Here is a 15454-nt window from a genome sequence, read left to right on the forward strand (position 1 = left end):
GCTAGTTCTGTGTCACCCTATGTTATGACTGTTACATGATGAACCACATCCGGCATAATTATCCATCACTGATTCGATGCCTACGAGCTTTCCATATACTGGTTTACGCTTATTTACTTCCCCGTTGCTATTGTTACAATCACTACATAATACCAAAAATATTACTTTGCTTTCATTACTCTTTTGTTACCATTACCACCACTATCATATTACTTTGCTGCTAAACACTTTGCTGCAGATACTAAGTTTCCAGGTGTAGTTGAATTAACAACTTAGTTGCTAATACTTGAGAATATTCTTTGGCCCCCCTTGTGTCGAATCAATAAATTTGGGTTGAATACTCTACCCTCGAAAGTTGTTGCTATCCCCTATACTTGTGGGTTATCAACTGCCGTCTGCACTGGATGGCTCAATGGGCAGGTGCACAAGTCACCGCCACTACAGTTTGGTTAAACTTCAAATTGCCAGTTGGAAGGAACCACTGGCCGAGTTGCTGACACGGCTCATATGGGATCATTTATAACCCGCCGCAGTCACCTCAACCTTCTATGGATTCACATCGTGCTATCAACACCAATGATATACAACTTATGCCGGTTTATATCACGATCAAATATGGAGAATCTCAAGCCAACTCCTCGATTCGCCTTAAGACTAGGGGGCTACAATGATATGACTCAGCAAATATTGTTGGTTTTTCAGTGAATTCAAGAACCTCAGGACGATGGAGGGAAAGATAACCCGATCCCAGAGGTTACTACCATATTGATGAAAATTTAAAAGGGCATCAGAAATATTCCGGCTCACAAAGATGATTCAGGTTTACAATCCGGTTAAAGGGAAATCCCATCTCCAACAAAGCGCTGAAGCACTCCATATCCGGTTTAAGAGGAAGTTGTCTCTCACAAAGCTCTCAAGCTCTCAAATCCGGTTTAAGAATTTCCTGTTCAAAAAGAATTAATTTCTCGCAAGTTCGAGTTTAATGGCCGTCAGAAAATTTCCGGCTGAAAATGAAGATTCTGGTTTAAAATCTGGTTCAAGGGAAATTTATTTACCACAAAGCTTTGAAGCTCGTAAATCCGGTTCAAAATCTGGCTCAAGTTCGAGTTCTCAGGAAAAATTAAAGATTGCCAAAGAGAACTTGCTGCCATGATGCGCGGTTCAATCATGGGCATCATGTCTTATTGGTTTATCATATTATTGATCATTTGGGGGCTTCCTGCTTGTTGATCACAGCTGTGACTACCCTATTAATACGGCTATCAAGCCAATATTATCATAAGAGCACAGCTCTGGTTGCTTCGGTAATCCGGCTGTCAAGCCAATATTATCATAAGGGGCCAAAGAGAGTCTGTTGCACAGCACAGCTCAAACATAGGCACCCCTTGAGCACAGCTCACAATATCACTTGGGGGCTATGTGTTCGAACCATAGTTACACCTCTTGATAGGCATAAGGCCACCAAGGAAATCACTTGGGGGCTTGGTCGTAGTCGAACCATATCTACACCTCTTGATCGGTGTAAGGCCACCAGGGAAATCACATGAGGGCCAAAGAGAGTGCTGCAAAAGCACAACTCAAACATAGGCACCCACTGAGCACAGCTCAAAATATTGCTCGGGGGCTCTTTGCGTCTCAAAGAACAAAGAGTCTACACCCTTGTAATAGGCTATCAAGCCAGGCTTGGAATCCAGTGTATTCACCTAAAACCCTGGGTTATCCTGCCTCTTTAAGTATGCCACTCTGTCTAGGTAATCCTAGTATGACCCACCAAACATTTGACAAGTCAATCTCATAGACCCTGAACTTGTCAAAGTTAAAACGACGATTGGTTAATGTGAGGTCCATCTTAAAAGGCTTTGTAAAATGGTTTAACTAAGTGGCCTGGCAGCCCATGAAAAGCCTCGATTTTGGGCCTGGTAGCCCATGAAAAGCCTCGCATATTCTTTTTATACTTTTATTTGCCAACTTTTTTCCTCCTTTGATGAGGTTTATAATATCTTATGATAAACCGACATTTATTGACCCGGCTCGGCTTTCAACTACAAGTTGTCAGTACATGATCAGTTATAATCCGGTGTTTCTTGACCCGACCTGGTTTCGACTACAAGTTGCCAGTATTATGTATGGATAATCCGGTGTTTATTACAACCCGGTACGGTTTTACTATAAACCGGCAAGACATGGGAGGAGTTATCAGTACTCAAAATTTGGGTTATCACCCTTACTACAAAAAGTTGGTAAACCAACGATGTGATTCAATGTCACGGGTATGATATATTTCATATTTGATTATTCTTAAGTGCAGCCTTGGTTATAAACCCGGGCTATATGTTGGGCATTATGACCCGTCTGGCGGTAAACCGCCAGGACACTTTAAACTTGCTGTATGTAGAAACAGGTGGAATAAAGCATGATTGTAAATCACCGGCGTTTATTAACCCGGCCTGGTTTTCGACTATAAGTCGCCAGTATGATGATAAATTATCCAGTGTTTATTAACCCAGACTGGCTTGGGATTATAAGTCGTCAGTATATATTTGGATTACGCCATTGGAATCATGCGCTCATAAATCATTGGATTATATTATTCAAATTTTCAAATAGCCAACATGGCTAGATTTTATTATGGTTATCAGTAACCAGTGTTATGATTAAGGTTTTCAAAGTCGCTTTAGCGCAATGGCTATTATATTATCAATGGACATGATTTATTGAAGGAATAGTCCCGAGTCACTGCAGGCTTACGACCCGGCACTTGGGGGCTACATTATTCAAGTTGAGATTACATTAAATATGCAAGTCTCATGTCGCTGCAAGCATGCACCATGACACTTGGGGGCTAATGCAAAGTCATTTTTTGTTCACCTTATTGAAGACCCGACTGATCACATTGTAATGAGCCGGCCCTAGGGGGCTACCAATTGCTCCTGTCAACAATTCAAGGTACACAAGTCTTAAAACCATTATATTGAAAAGGTCTACTACTCAGTTGGTAGACTACAAAGCTCTTAACCTTGTGGACGTGGGTTCAAGCCCCATGGTGGAGATTACATCATATGATGTTATTATCAATGAATTATATACAAAAGTCCCTGCTCATTATTGCATAATGACCCGGCCCTTGGAGGCTACACTGGTTAAAGTTTTTTGAGCATTAGGCAATTACAAGTCTCAGGTTGTTGCAAGCATGACAACCCGGCACTTGGGGGCTACATAATATGGAGTATTCAATTTTTACTAGTGACTGGAATGAACAACATGGATTTCTTCAAAAGTGGCAGTATTTATATTGAAACAAGTCTTAAGCTATCACTTTGTTTTACTCAAGACTTGGGGGCTACAGGTAATATGGATATAAGGGAGAAAAATCTTCAAATTCTCAGTTCTGAGCAAACCATATTGAGCCGGTGTTTGCAACAATTATGACCCGGCGTCAGTAACAATTATGACTCGGTGCCATCAATATTTACAAACCGGCAATTTTGGTAATATTAAACCGGCAAGTTCTACATTTTCAAACCGGTTAAATATCATATGAGTATTTCAAGACCAATATTTCTTAAACCGGCGCTTTGGAAGACGACTCAAATGGATTATTTCTTAAAATATTTCTTTACAAGAGCCAATGTCAGCAAATGGATTATGAAGCTGGCCTATTGACCCGGATTTTCCATGAGAAAAATGTCAAGGACTTAAGGATGATCAGGTGCCGGTTTACAAGAATATTTAACCTGAAGCATAACCTGTCAAATTTGTTCTTTTATTTATGTTGCAGGATCAGTTTAACATGGATAAATCCAAATTAAACTGGGGGCTAATGTCAGGGATATACCCCGCAGTATAAACCGCCGGGTGTATGACCCGACTGGAGCTTGATGACTCACTGGCGACCCGCCCTGACCAGACGGTTTACAAGCAACCCGCCTGAAAATTATGACTCATTGCTAACCCGGTGGGCGGGACAGACGGATGACAAGGCCCAGAAGGCCGGTTTATGTTAATGATGGGCCGGTTTAAGAGGAAAGGCATAAGGAATATTCTCCTACAAAGGAAGGAAGACTAGGACTCCGCTTGTAATAGAGTAATTCTAATCCTAATAGGACTAGTCATGTAAGCTGCCCCTTTAACATATATAAGGAGGGGTAGGGCACCCCAAGAGGGACAAGATTCACAAGTTCCACAAGTTGGACAAGTTAGGTTTAGACAGACAACTCAATAGCTCTCGAGATAGATCTCCCTTGTAATCGTGATCATCATCATCAATATCAATGAGGTAGGACGTAAGATTTTACCTCCACTGTGAGGGGCCGAACCTGGGTAAAACTTCGCGTCTCTCGTTCCACTCAACCCCTCTCAAGCTATCACATAGATGCGTTGGCCTCGCGACTAAGTCCTTTCAACGAGGACATCTGCCGTGACAAATCCACGACAGTATCCTCACCAGCTTTTGATGTAATATATGGCATGCTTAGATGTAAGTTTGAACTGTTTATCATATTAGTAGGGCTTGTTTGATGATTCTTGGTGTTAGTAGGCTAGCTACTGTGCGAGCTATAGTACTTGCAAAACACTCAACGAAGAGAAACGTTAGGGCTGATGAGCTCGTTGTGTCGGGTTTCAGGTTCCGGCAGACCCTTGAGGTTCAAACACTGGGGTGCGCGCAGAGATCTCTCCCCTCCCGATCTTCGTCTGATCCTCTCGTGCGAACTAAGATGAAAATGATGAACAACACAAGAGACACAAGGTTTATACTGGTTCGGGCCACCGTTGTGGTGTAATACCCTACTCCAGTGTGTGGTGTGGTGGATTGCCTCTGGGGCTGATGATGAATAGTACAAGGGAAGAACAGCCTCGCGAGAGGTGTTCTTGAGTTGGTGCGATGAACTGCTAGGGTGAGTTCATCGCCTCTCTCTCTCTCTACTAGGGTTCTACCAGATCTCTCGATGTTCTTGGGGTGTCTAGATATCTCTACTCTGTGGTGGCTAGCTCTATTTATAGAGGCCCTGGGCCTCTCCCCAAATAATGAGCGGGAAGGGCGCCAACAATTAGCCATTTCGAAGGGGAACATCTAGTACAAGTTATCCTGACCAAAGGTGGTCTTCGACTGCCAAAAGCACTAGCGATGATACTGTCTTGGGCTCCACGATGACCTCCATCCTGCCGTCCGGCTGGTCTTGGTCTCGTTGCACCGGAAGGGTAACCTTTGTGTGATGCCTTGGCCTGTGCTTGCCCCCTTTGCACCAAAGGGGAAACAAGGACACTGCATAGGCCGGCGCCCGCCTGGTCTCGATCGTCATGGCTTGTGTCACGGGTTCCTCGCGAGGTACCCCTGCCTTGATCTCTCTGCCTCCTCGCAAGCCTGCCCGATGAGGCTGCCTTTGAGGAAGCTTCCTGTCGTCCGCCCCGTGAGGCTTGGCCCCTCGCGAGGGTCTTTGAGCTTGAGATGATGAAGATGGGCCGCGCTGGGCCCCCGCTTGAGCCACGCCGCAGGCCATAGGCAGGCAAGTCTGGGGACCCCCGTTCCCAGAACGCCGACAGTAGCCCCCGGGCCCAAGGCGCGCGCGGGCTTGGGTTAGCAGAGAAGTGAAGGGGCAAGCGCGAAGCGCCACGGGCCCTGACAGGCTGCGGCCTTGGGAGCCGCGTGGCGGTTGATTGGGCGTGGGCGTGGGCGTCTGCACTTCCCATGACGCCTCGGCGACCGCATGACTTGATAAGTCCCTGCATGCAGAGAAACCGGTCATGATTACCTGCGATCGTGGTGCACGGCGGTTGGCCTCCTCCGGCTATAAGTACGGGGCTGGGTGACCCCCTTCGGCCCGTCCCTCCTTGCTGCTCCTTTCCTTCTTCTCGATTACTCGTCGCTCCCATGGCTCCAAAGAGATTCTTGGCCACGGAGAAAGGAAAGGCCCCCCAGGTTGGGCCTGACTCCCCCTGGCCAAGCGCGGCCGAGGCCGCCCTCGCAATTATACCACGGTCCCCGTGGTGGCCTCCCGCGGCCATGGAGGCGGTTCTCGGTGCGGTGGTGAGCGCCAGGTTGCCAACGGGGGGCACGCCGTGGGTGTGCGCCCCCCTAGGCCACAGTTTCGCTCTGCGGAGGTGCTGCCGGAGTTCGTCGTGTGGTCGGTAGACCCATCCAGCACCAGGATCCAGCTCCCCCGTTTCTTCGTAGATGAACTGCCGGCCAGTGCCCGGTGTGGCTTCTGGCTCCAGGCATACGGATGCTGCAGCAGGGCCTCCTGGGCATCGCTGGAGGTCTCCGTTTCTAGGAACGGGGATCTGACACGCGGCTGGCAAACGTTTGCCCGCGCGAGTGGCCTGAGCCGGTGGTGCACCCTGTACTTCAATTTTGATGGTGACGCCACCCTCTACGTGAGGGTGTTTGGGGAAGACGGTCGCCGTGCCGGGTGTTGCCCTGAAGACGACGACCGCGGCCGCCTGCCCAGCCCTGGCTCTGACCAGGATGAAGATGGCGACTGGCATACAGGCGGCGGTGCTCGGGGTTCGCCGAGCTTCAGCAACCCCCTCTCAGGCAGCAGCTCCTCCAGCCGTGGCCGCGACCAGCCTCCTCGCTGTCTCGCCTGCTTGGGTGAAGGTAGCGGGTCAGCCCGTCGTCGCGCCCCGGTGAAGCGAGAGGAGGGATCCGCCTGAGTCCCAGGAGCAGCTCGAGCCTTCGCTGTAGGTTGGAGCGGGACGAATCGCGCCCGTTTTGTTTTCTTTCTTATCCTGCGCAAAAATAGTAAGTAATGTAGGGCCCCACGGGGCGTATTAGAACTGTTGCTGTTTAACCATACGTTGTTTCCGCTATTCCTGCGCCGTGTTCTCGCGCCGCGCTCCCATGTGCGGGAACTATTTTAGCTCGGTGGGGCTTGGCGCGGTCCTCGCCTCCCAAGGCCGTGGCCTCCTCGTGCGCTTTGTGCCCTGCAAGGATCAGTAGGCGGGGTAACATATGGTCTTAGCTGTGGGGGCGATCGGCCCAGGTCCTACGCTCGTGTCGCGATGCCCGTGGGGCACAGACTGGGAGGGGTGCTCCCGCAGAGGACTCGGATAGGAAAGCTCCAAATGATCTGGGCAGAAAACCCTCGCGAGGGCGCCCGCGATCGTCCCTCGCGAGACTTCGCAAGAGAAAACGAGGTGAGCGAGCGAGAAAGACAAAGAGCCACAAGCCAGGAACGTCAGCAACTCCAATAAAAATTTCAAACAGGAATAAACAAGCCAACTGCAGAAAGAAAATGGGAAAGCCACGTCCGGCGCCTATTCTAGTCTTCGACGTCTTCTCACCAGCGCGGAGCTAAGTGCTGCCACTGGGCATGGGCGGGAGCCCTCGAGGCCCGAGGGAGGCACTCTGGAGACTCCGGGGCGTGTACAGCCCCACTCATTATTACGTGAGAGTGTCACGGGCGGCGAGCTATACAAGCGTTGGCCTTCTTCACATGCACTGGGCCTTTCTTGAAATGCGACAGCTTCACAGGCATTCGCCTTCTTCACAGGCACCGGGCCTTTGACAAAACGCAGCGGCTTCACAGGCATTCACCTTCTTCACAGGCACCGGGCCTTTTCTAAAACGCAGCGGCTTCACAGGCATTTGCCTTCTTCACAGGCACCAAGCCTTTTCCAAAATGCAGCGGCTTCACAGGCATTCGCCTTCTTCACAGGCACCGGGCCTTTTCCAAAACACAGCGGCTTCACTCAGGGGTAGAACCTCCGGAGATGTTGAATGTTCCATGGGTTCTGGATGGGTACTCCCTCCGGAGTCTCCAAGTGCGCGGAGCCAGGCCTGGAAACATGAACAACCTTGAATGGGCCCTCCCACACGGGAGAGAGCTCCCTGGAGAGAACCCTTCTAAGCACGAGATCCCCTACCGCAAGGGTCCTGGGGCGGATGTTGCGGCTGTGGTATCGTCATAGCGCATGTTGATACCTTGTCGCTCACAGTGCGGCTTCCCGACGGCGTTCCTCACCCAGCACGAGATCCGTCCCCCGCATGGCGTCCTGCTGAGCCTCGTCAAATGCCAGGACCCATGCGGACCAACGTCTGACCTCGTGAGGGAGAACAGCCTCCGCTCCATAGACGAGGAAGAACGGGGTCTCGCCAGTCGGCTTGGTCGCTGTCGTGCGGATTGACCATAGCACGGACTGGAGCTCGTCGTGCCAGCCCCTGCCACAGGCCTCCAGCATCTTCTTGAAGGTCCTGGCCTTGAGGCCCCTCAGGACCTCCGCGTTGGCTCGTTCAGCCTGGCCATTGCTCCGGGGGTGTGCTACCGAAGCATAGCATATCTGCGTTCCAAGGTTAGCACAATATGTTTTGAAGAGATTACTGGTGAATTGCGAACCGTTGTCAGTGATGATGTGGTTAGGCACCCCAAACTGGCTCACGAGGCCCTTGATGAACTTGACTACTGAGCCTGCCGGGATTGTGCAGATGACTTCCATCTCGGCCCACTTGGTGAACATGTCCACGGCAACGTAGAGGTAGCGATAGCCCCCTGGCACCCGAGGGAACGGGCCCAGAATGTCTAACCCCCAAACTGCGAACGACCAGGAGAGGGGTATGGTCTGCAGACCCCCCGCAGGCTGATGGATCTGTTTAGCGTGAAACTGGCAGGCCTCGCAAGCCTTCACCAGCTCAACAGCATCGCTGAGTGCTGTGGGCCAGTAGAACCCGCTACGGAACGCCTTGCCGATGAGGGTTCGTGACGACGAGTGGTGCCCGCATTCTCCGCTATGTATGTCCGCCAGCAGTTCCTTTCCTTGCTCCCTAGAAATGCAACGTAGGGACACGTCATTTGGCCGCTTCCTATAGAGCTCGCCATCCTGGATGCAATAAGTCGTGGCCTGCCGTGCCACACGCTCCACCTCCTCCTCGTTCTCCGGCAGAATCCCTTGCATCAGGCAGTCCTTGAGCTCTGGGATCCAACATCACTCCTGAGGCTCCAACGCCAGGAGCAGGCGTGCCCTGATGCCGGGCCGCAGACCGGAGCTCCCGAGGTAGGCGGCTGAGGGAGCTCCTCCCTTGGTTGTGCCGTGCTAGACAGCAACGGCACCGCCGAGGGATTGAAGAGCCGCTCCTCAAAGACGCCAGGCCCCTGAGGCAGCCGCCTAGATGCCCTCTTGGCAATGTTGTCAGCCTCCTGATTGGTGCCGTGAGGCACATGCTGCAACTCGAGTCCCCAGAATTGTTTCTCCATCTTGCGGACCTCAGGGAGGTAGGCCTCCATGTGCTCGTCCTTTGGCTCGTATATCTTGTTGGAGAAGTTGACGAGGAGCTGCGAATCGCCCTTGATGATGAGGCGCTTCACCCCTAAGGGAGCTGCGGCCTTCAAGCCTGCTATGAGGCCTTCGTACTCCGCTATGTTGTTGGAGACCTTTTCTCCGTGCTGGAAGCAAAGTTGCACGGCGTAGTAGAGTTTGTCCTGGGTAGGAGATATGAGCACTGCGCCAGCTCCCACACCGTGTCAGGAGAACACCCCATCAAAGTACATGACCCAGCCATCCGGTGCTTCACTTCCCGGGGAAAGTGACCGGTCTTCGCCTGCCTCGAGACCCGGCGCTTCTGCCCATTCTGCCATGAAATTTGCTAACGCGGCTCCCTTGATGACTCTGGTCGTACTGAATTCTAGCTGAAATAACTGCAGCTCGATGTTCCATTCAGCAACCCTTCCAGCCGAGTTGGGGCTCCTGAGTACCTCTCCAAGGGGTATGCCGAGACGACCTTGATGGGGTGGCCTTGAAAGTCGTGCCGCAGCTTGCGTCAGGCCACCAATAGCGCGAGGAGGAGCTTTTGAGGCATGGGGTACCGCGCCCTCACGTCCCGTAGCACTGTTCTGACGAAATACACGGGGTGCTCGACGATGTTGAGGGTGCTGGCACTGCTTGTGTCCTCCGGAGGTCGAGGCGTCTCTTGAGACAACGGAGCTCCCAGTGCTTGGTCGCCTGAGGGGGCCTCTCCTGCTCCGGGTGCGTTCTCCTGCCGCGGCTATTCCTTTCCGGCTGTGGTTGCGGCCTTCGCGAGGTCCTCCTGACTTTGTTTCGCTTCAGTTTAGACGGTTGATGTGTCCTTGGCACAGCGCTCCTCCCTAACTGCTACCAGGGCTGCGCTAGCGGAGTAGGGGGTGGCCGCAAGGTAGAGCACTAGGGGCTCCCGAGGACGCGGAGCTACCATCACTGGTGGACTGGTAAGGTACCTCTTGAGGTCTTGGAATGCCTTGTCGGCCTCTTCAGTCCACTCGAAGGGGCCCTTTTTCTTCATCAGCTTGAAGAAGGGCAGCGCTTGTTCCCCCAGCTTGGAGATGAAACACCCCAGCACAGTTACACGCACGGTGAGCTTCTACATTTCTCTGAGGGTCCTTGGTGGGCTCATGTCTTCGACTGCCTTGACCTTCTCTGGGTTGGCCTCAATGCCCCTATGGGATACCAGGAAACCCAGGAGCTTGCCTGAGGGGACTCCAAACACGCACTTCTCCGGGTTGAGCCGTAGGTCCACCTCGTTGAGGCTCGCGAAGTTTTCTTCCAGGTCCTGTATCAGGGTCCTTGCCTCACGAGACTTCACCACAATGTCATCGACGTAAGCTTCTGCGTTCCTCCCGAGCTGTCGGCCTAAGGCGATGTGCATCAGCCGCTGAAAGGTCGCGCCTGCGTTGCGCAACCCAAACGGCATGCACGTATAGCAGTACACTCCACACGGGGTCAGGAAGGCCGTCTTCTCCATGTCTTCTACCGCCATCTTGATCTGGTGATAGCCCGAGAAGGCATCTAGGAAGCACAATAGGTCACACTCTGCAGTGGAGTCGACTATCTGGTCAATGCGGGGGAGCGGAAATGGATCCTGCGGGCAGGCCTTGTTGAGGTTGGTGAAGTCGACGCACATGCACTCCTTTCCTCCCTTTCTCAGCACAATGACTGGATTAGCCAACCAATCAGGGTAGCGGACCTCGCGGATAACTCCTGCCACCTCTAGCTTCCGGGTCTCTTGGACGATGAAAGCTTGTTTCTCAGTAGACTGCCGCCTTGCCTTCTGCTTCACGAGGCGCACACTGGGGCACACGTTGAGGTGATGCTCAATCACTTCCCTTGGGACCCCCGCTAACTGATCAGGTTCCCACGCAAACACCTTCTTGTTCGCACGCAGGAAACCGATCAGGGTTTCTCTTGCTCGGGCTCGAGGTTGGCCCCTATGGTGAAGGTGGCGCTAGCGGACCCGTCCTCGTCGACTGGTACCTACTTGGTTTCTACCTTGGCTTGGGTGAACAACTGCTTCTTTTTAGCCGGCGCAGCCCCCTTGGGTTCAAGGGCGTCGGTGCCAGTGGGCTGCGCCACCGCGGCCACCCTGAAAACAAGCTGGAGCACCTGCAGTGCATCCTTTGTGTCTCCTGACATGGTGAGGACGCCGCTGCTCCCAGGCATCTTCATGAGGTTGTACGCCGGGTGAGTTGCTGCCATGAACTGAGCCAGGGCCGGATAGCCGAGGATGGCGTTGTAGGGGAGGCAATGGGGGCGATGTCGAAGTCGATCAGCTCCGTGTGGAAGTTGTCGTAGGTGCCGAAGGTCACTGGAAGGCGGATCTGCCCCAAGGAGGCGGTAGAACCGGCTCCGACGCCCCAGAAAGGCCTGCTGGGTCGGAGCCGCTCCAGCGGTACGTGGAGGAGGCCGAAGGCCTCCATCGAGAGCACGTTGATGCCGGCACCACCGTCGATGAGGGTCCTGGTGACGACCACTTGGCAGATGGTGGGGGTGCACAACATCGGGAGCGTGCCCGAACCAATGGGGTTGAAAGGGTGGTCCTCCGAGTCGAAGGTTAGATCGGCCTCGGGCGCCACCCATCCCGGCAGGGCTTCTCGGCGCTTGGAGGTGGTGCTGATCCGTTGGGTGAACGGCTTGACGTGATGGCTCGAGGGCGGTGCCTGGGAGCCACCCAGGAGAGTTGCGACGACGGGCGGCGCTGGTGCGGCGAAACGGGCGAGGAAGAGGTCGCGCAGCTCCTCCCAGGAGGTGACAGAGGCCGTCGGTAGGTCGAGGAGCCACGCGCGCGGGACGCCGGTGAGGGCCATAGGTAACCAGTTGGCCATCACCCGATCGTCGCCCTCGGCTCCGAGGACGGCCTCCTCGTACGCCAGCAGGAAAATCATCGGGTCCGTCGCGCCGTCGTAGGGAGGCGGCATCTCGGGCCTGAACTTGCGCGGCCACTGCACTTGCCGCGAGGTGGGGGCCAAGGCCCGGAGCCCCCTGGCCCAGTGTCGGCATATGATGCTGGAGCGGGGGCGCGTTGTCCGCCATGAGGGCGGGATGCGATGTCGGGGGAGATCGGGTCGTCAGGAAGGAGGACTCCGGCGCACCACTACCTAGCGCGCCAAATGTCGGGTTTCGGGTTCCGGCAGACCCATGAGGTTCGAACACTGGGGTGCGTGCGGAGATCTCTCCCCTACCGATCTACGTCTGATCCTCTCGTGCGAAATAAGATGAAAATGATGAACAACACAAGAGACATGAGGTTTATACTGGTTCGGGCCACCGTTGTGGTGTAATACCCTACTCCAGTGTGTGGTGTGGTGGATGGCCTCTAGGGCTGGTGATGGACAGTACAAGGGAAGCACAGCCTCACGAGAGGTGTTCTTGAGCTGGTGCGCTGAACTGCTAGGGTGAGTTCATCGCCTCTCTCTCTCTCTCTGCTAGGGTTCTAACAGATCTCTCAATGTTCTTGGGTGTCTAGATATCTCTACTCTATGGTGGCTAGCTCTATTTATAGAGGCCCTGGGCCTCTCCCCAAATAATGAGCCGGGAAGGGCGCCAACAATTGGCCATTTCGAAGGGGAACATCTAGTACAAGTTATCCTGACCAAAGGTGGTCTTCGGCTGCCAAAAGCACTGGCGATGACGCCGTCTTGGGCTCCACAGTGACCTCCATCCTGCCGTCCGGCTGGTCTTGGTCTCGTTGCACCGGAAGGGTAACCTTTGCCTGATGCCTTGGCCTGTGCTTGCCCCCTTTGCACCAAAGGGGAAACAAGGACACTGCGTAGGCCGGCGCCCGCCTGGTCTCGATCGTCATGGCTTGCGTCATGGGTTCCTCGCAAGGTACCCCTGCCTTGATCTCTCTGCCTCATCGCGAGCCTGCCTGATGAGGCTGCCTCTGAGGAAGCTTCCTGTCGTCCGCCCCGCGAGGCTTGGCCCCTCGCGAGGGTCTTTGAGCTTGAGCTGATGAAGATGGGCCGCGTTGGGCCCCCGCTTGAGCCACGCTGCAGGCAGGCAAGTCTGGGGAACCCGTTCCCAGAACGCCGACATGTTGTATGCTTATACTTATCTGTCATCGATCGGCCAATAGCCCAAGCTCCTAAAATTGTAGGCTTAGTCGACACGGATACATTCAGGCCACATTTGGTTCACACGGTAGGAAAATCGTAGCAAAAGTACAGAGACGTACAACAAAAAATGATAGCAGTACAGAGATGTACTCCCTCTGTTTCAAAACAGATGACCTATAGGCGGGCTAGTTTGGCCTAGTGGTTTTTTTTAGGATGGCCTAGTGGTTTTCAGTGATATGACGTGGTACAGTGTCGTCCAGTCTTCGCGTGTGGTAGCAGTATTACGGGTATAGTAAGTTTTCTTGAAGAAGCGGAATTCAACGAAGTCATGATGGTTCCTTCGTCTGATCAACATATAGTGGGAAAGGTTGGGCCTATGATACGACCGGCATAGACCAGGATAATTTTTTCAAAAAAATAGTATCACTGCTGATTTATATTTATTTTTTTATTTCTGATGAATGCTAGCATTTCAACTCTTACGACGAAGAGTGCCAAACATGGCACGTGCTGGATGTCCCACACGTCAGCAAAAGGAGTGGGACATGAACAACGTGGTAGAGCTCAGCGCAAAAAAAATAGCGTGGTAGAGCGTCTCCACTTCTTCCACTTCTGGGTCGGAGACAACACGTAGTAGTAATAGTGGTATGAACTATACAAAGTGCAACCTGGAGAGAAAGACACGTCTAGTTGGAAGGTCTCGAGGCATACACGTAAACAAATATAAAAGCTAATATGTGCCTCCAACTAATATAGTAGTAGTAGAGTACTTAGGCACGTACTCCATAACATCACCGTGCATTGCACGCACAACATTTAGTGGGACTCTACGTAGTAAGAGACAAATGCCACCCAAGAGTTCCCTTCTCGACCCACTTTTGGGTGTTTGGTAGAGTGTATGGAGGGTGCATGTGTCCACACTAGTTTAGCACAAATACACTAGAAGCATGCATGAAGAGAGCATGCATGGAGAGGGGGGTTGAGTTGAGCATGCATGAAGAGGGAATAACTATGCTGAGACAAGAACGCAACCAAACACACCCTATATGCCACGCATGTTCATACCATTTGTGCCTTTCTACTTCACTTACTCAGAACTCCCCCATGGCCCACCTCACATTATCACCATATATATTTCTTGGAGTCCGTGCGTGGCGGGCGGGTGATCTCTTCTCCCTCCCCCATCTCTCTCTTCTCAGCCGACGCCCGCCGGGCGATTAGATTTCGGCTATCGACGGTTTATTCCCACATGTTAGTGAAAATGTGAGACAACGCGTGTCCCCTCTGGTGAGCGGCGTGCGAGTCGGACTGTCGGGGGTGCGACGCGTACGAGTCGTAAGTGTTCCGCCTTTTCCTTTTGAACTTGCAAAGCATAACATTTTCGTGCAATCGATCATAGAAATCCAGAAAAAATGACGAGGGCGGTGCTTTCCCGTGTGTTAGGCGGGCTAGTTTGAGTAATATGGCGTCCTACAGTGTCGTCCACTTGCTCCATTTTTATGTAAGCAAGAGTCTACACTCTTACGTGGGAGGAGTGCCAAACACGGCGGATCTGATTTTGATCGAGGGAAAATTGTTCCCTGCGAAATAATGGAGCACCGTTACCGATTATAGCATGATACTTAGGGCATCTCCAACGCTGGCCCTCAAATTTACACCGGCATCTGTCCGAGGACACTGATGGATGCCATCTAATGCTGCCCGCATACCTTTCGACAACTATATGAACTAACCGGATGAAATTCATGCAAACAAAGCAAATTTCAAATTAACCGGATGAAATTCATTACATTTCGAAAACTTTTCCTATAAACTGGATGAAATTCATTACACATTTCGCACAAACCATACTAAAACCTACTGTAAACCTAATCTAAACGATCACCGACGCCTGACCACCATGTCCGGCCATGAACCTGAGAAAGCCAACTATTGCCTTTGCCTCCTCCTCATCCGCCTCGATAACCTCCTCCTCCGGAGCACAAGGTTCTGAAGATTACTGCCTCCATGTCGCCGTCAAGTGGCTAATCGGCCGCCGATGTTTATCCTACCAAGCTTGGCATCGACTGAGTGGAGGAGCGGTGGCCTTCCAGGGAACAAAGCGGCGGCAACCTACCATGTACTACTCTTCCTCGCTGCTGGCTGTGCCCGCACAGGCG

The sequence above is a fragment of the Triticum dicoccoides genome, chromosome 7A (genome assembly GCF_002162155.2).
Source record: "Triticum dicoccoides isolate Atlit2015 ecotype Zavitan chromosome 7A, WEW_v2.0, whole genome shotgun sequence".
Classification (NCBI taxonomy): domain Eukaryota; kingdom Viridiplantae; phylum Streptophyta; class Magnoliopsida; order Poales; family Poaceae; genus Triticum; species Triticum dicoccoides.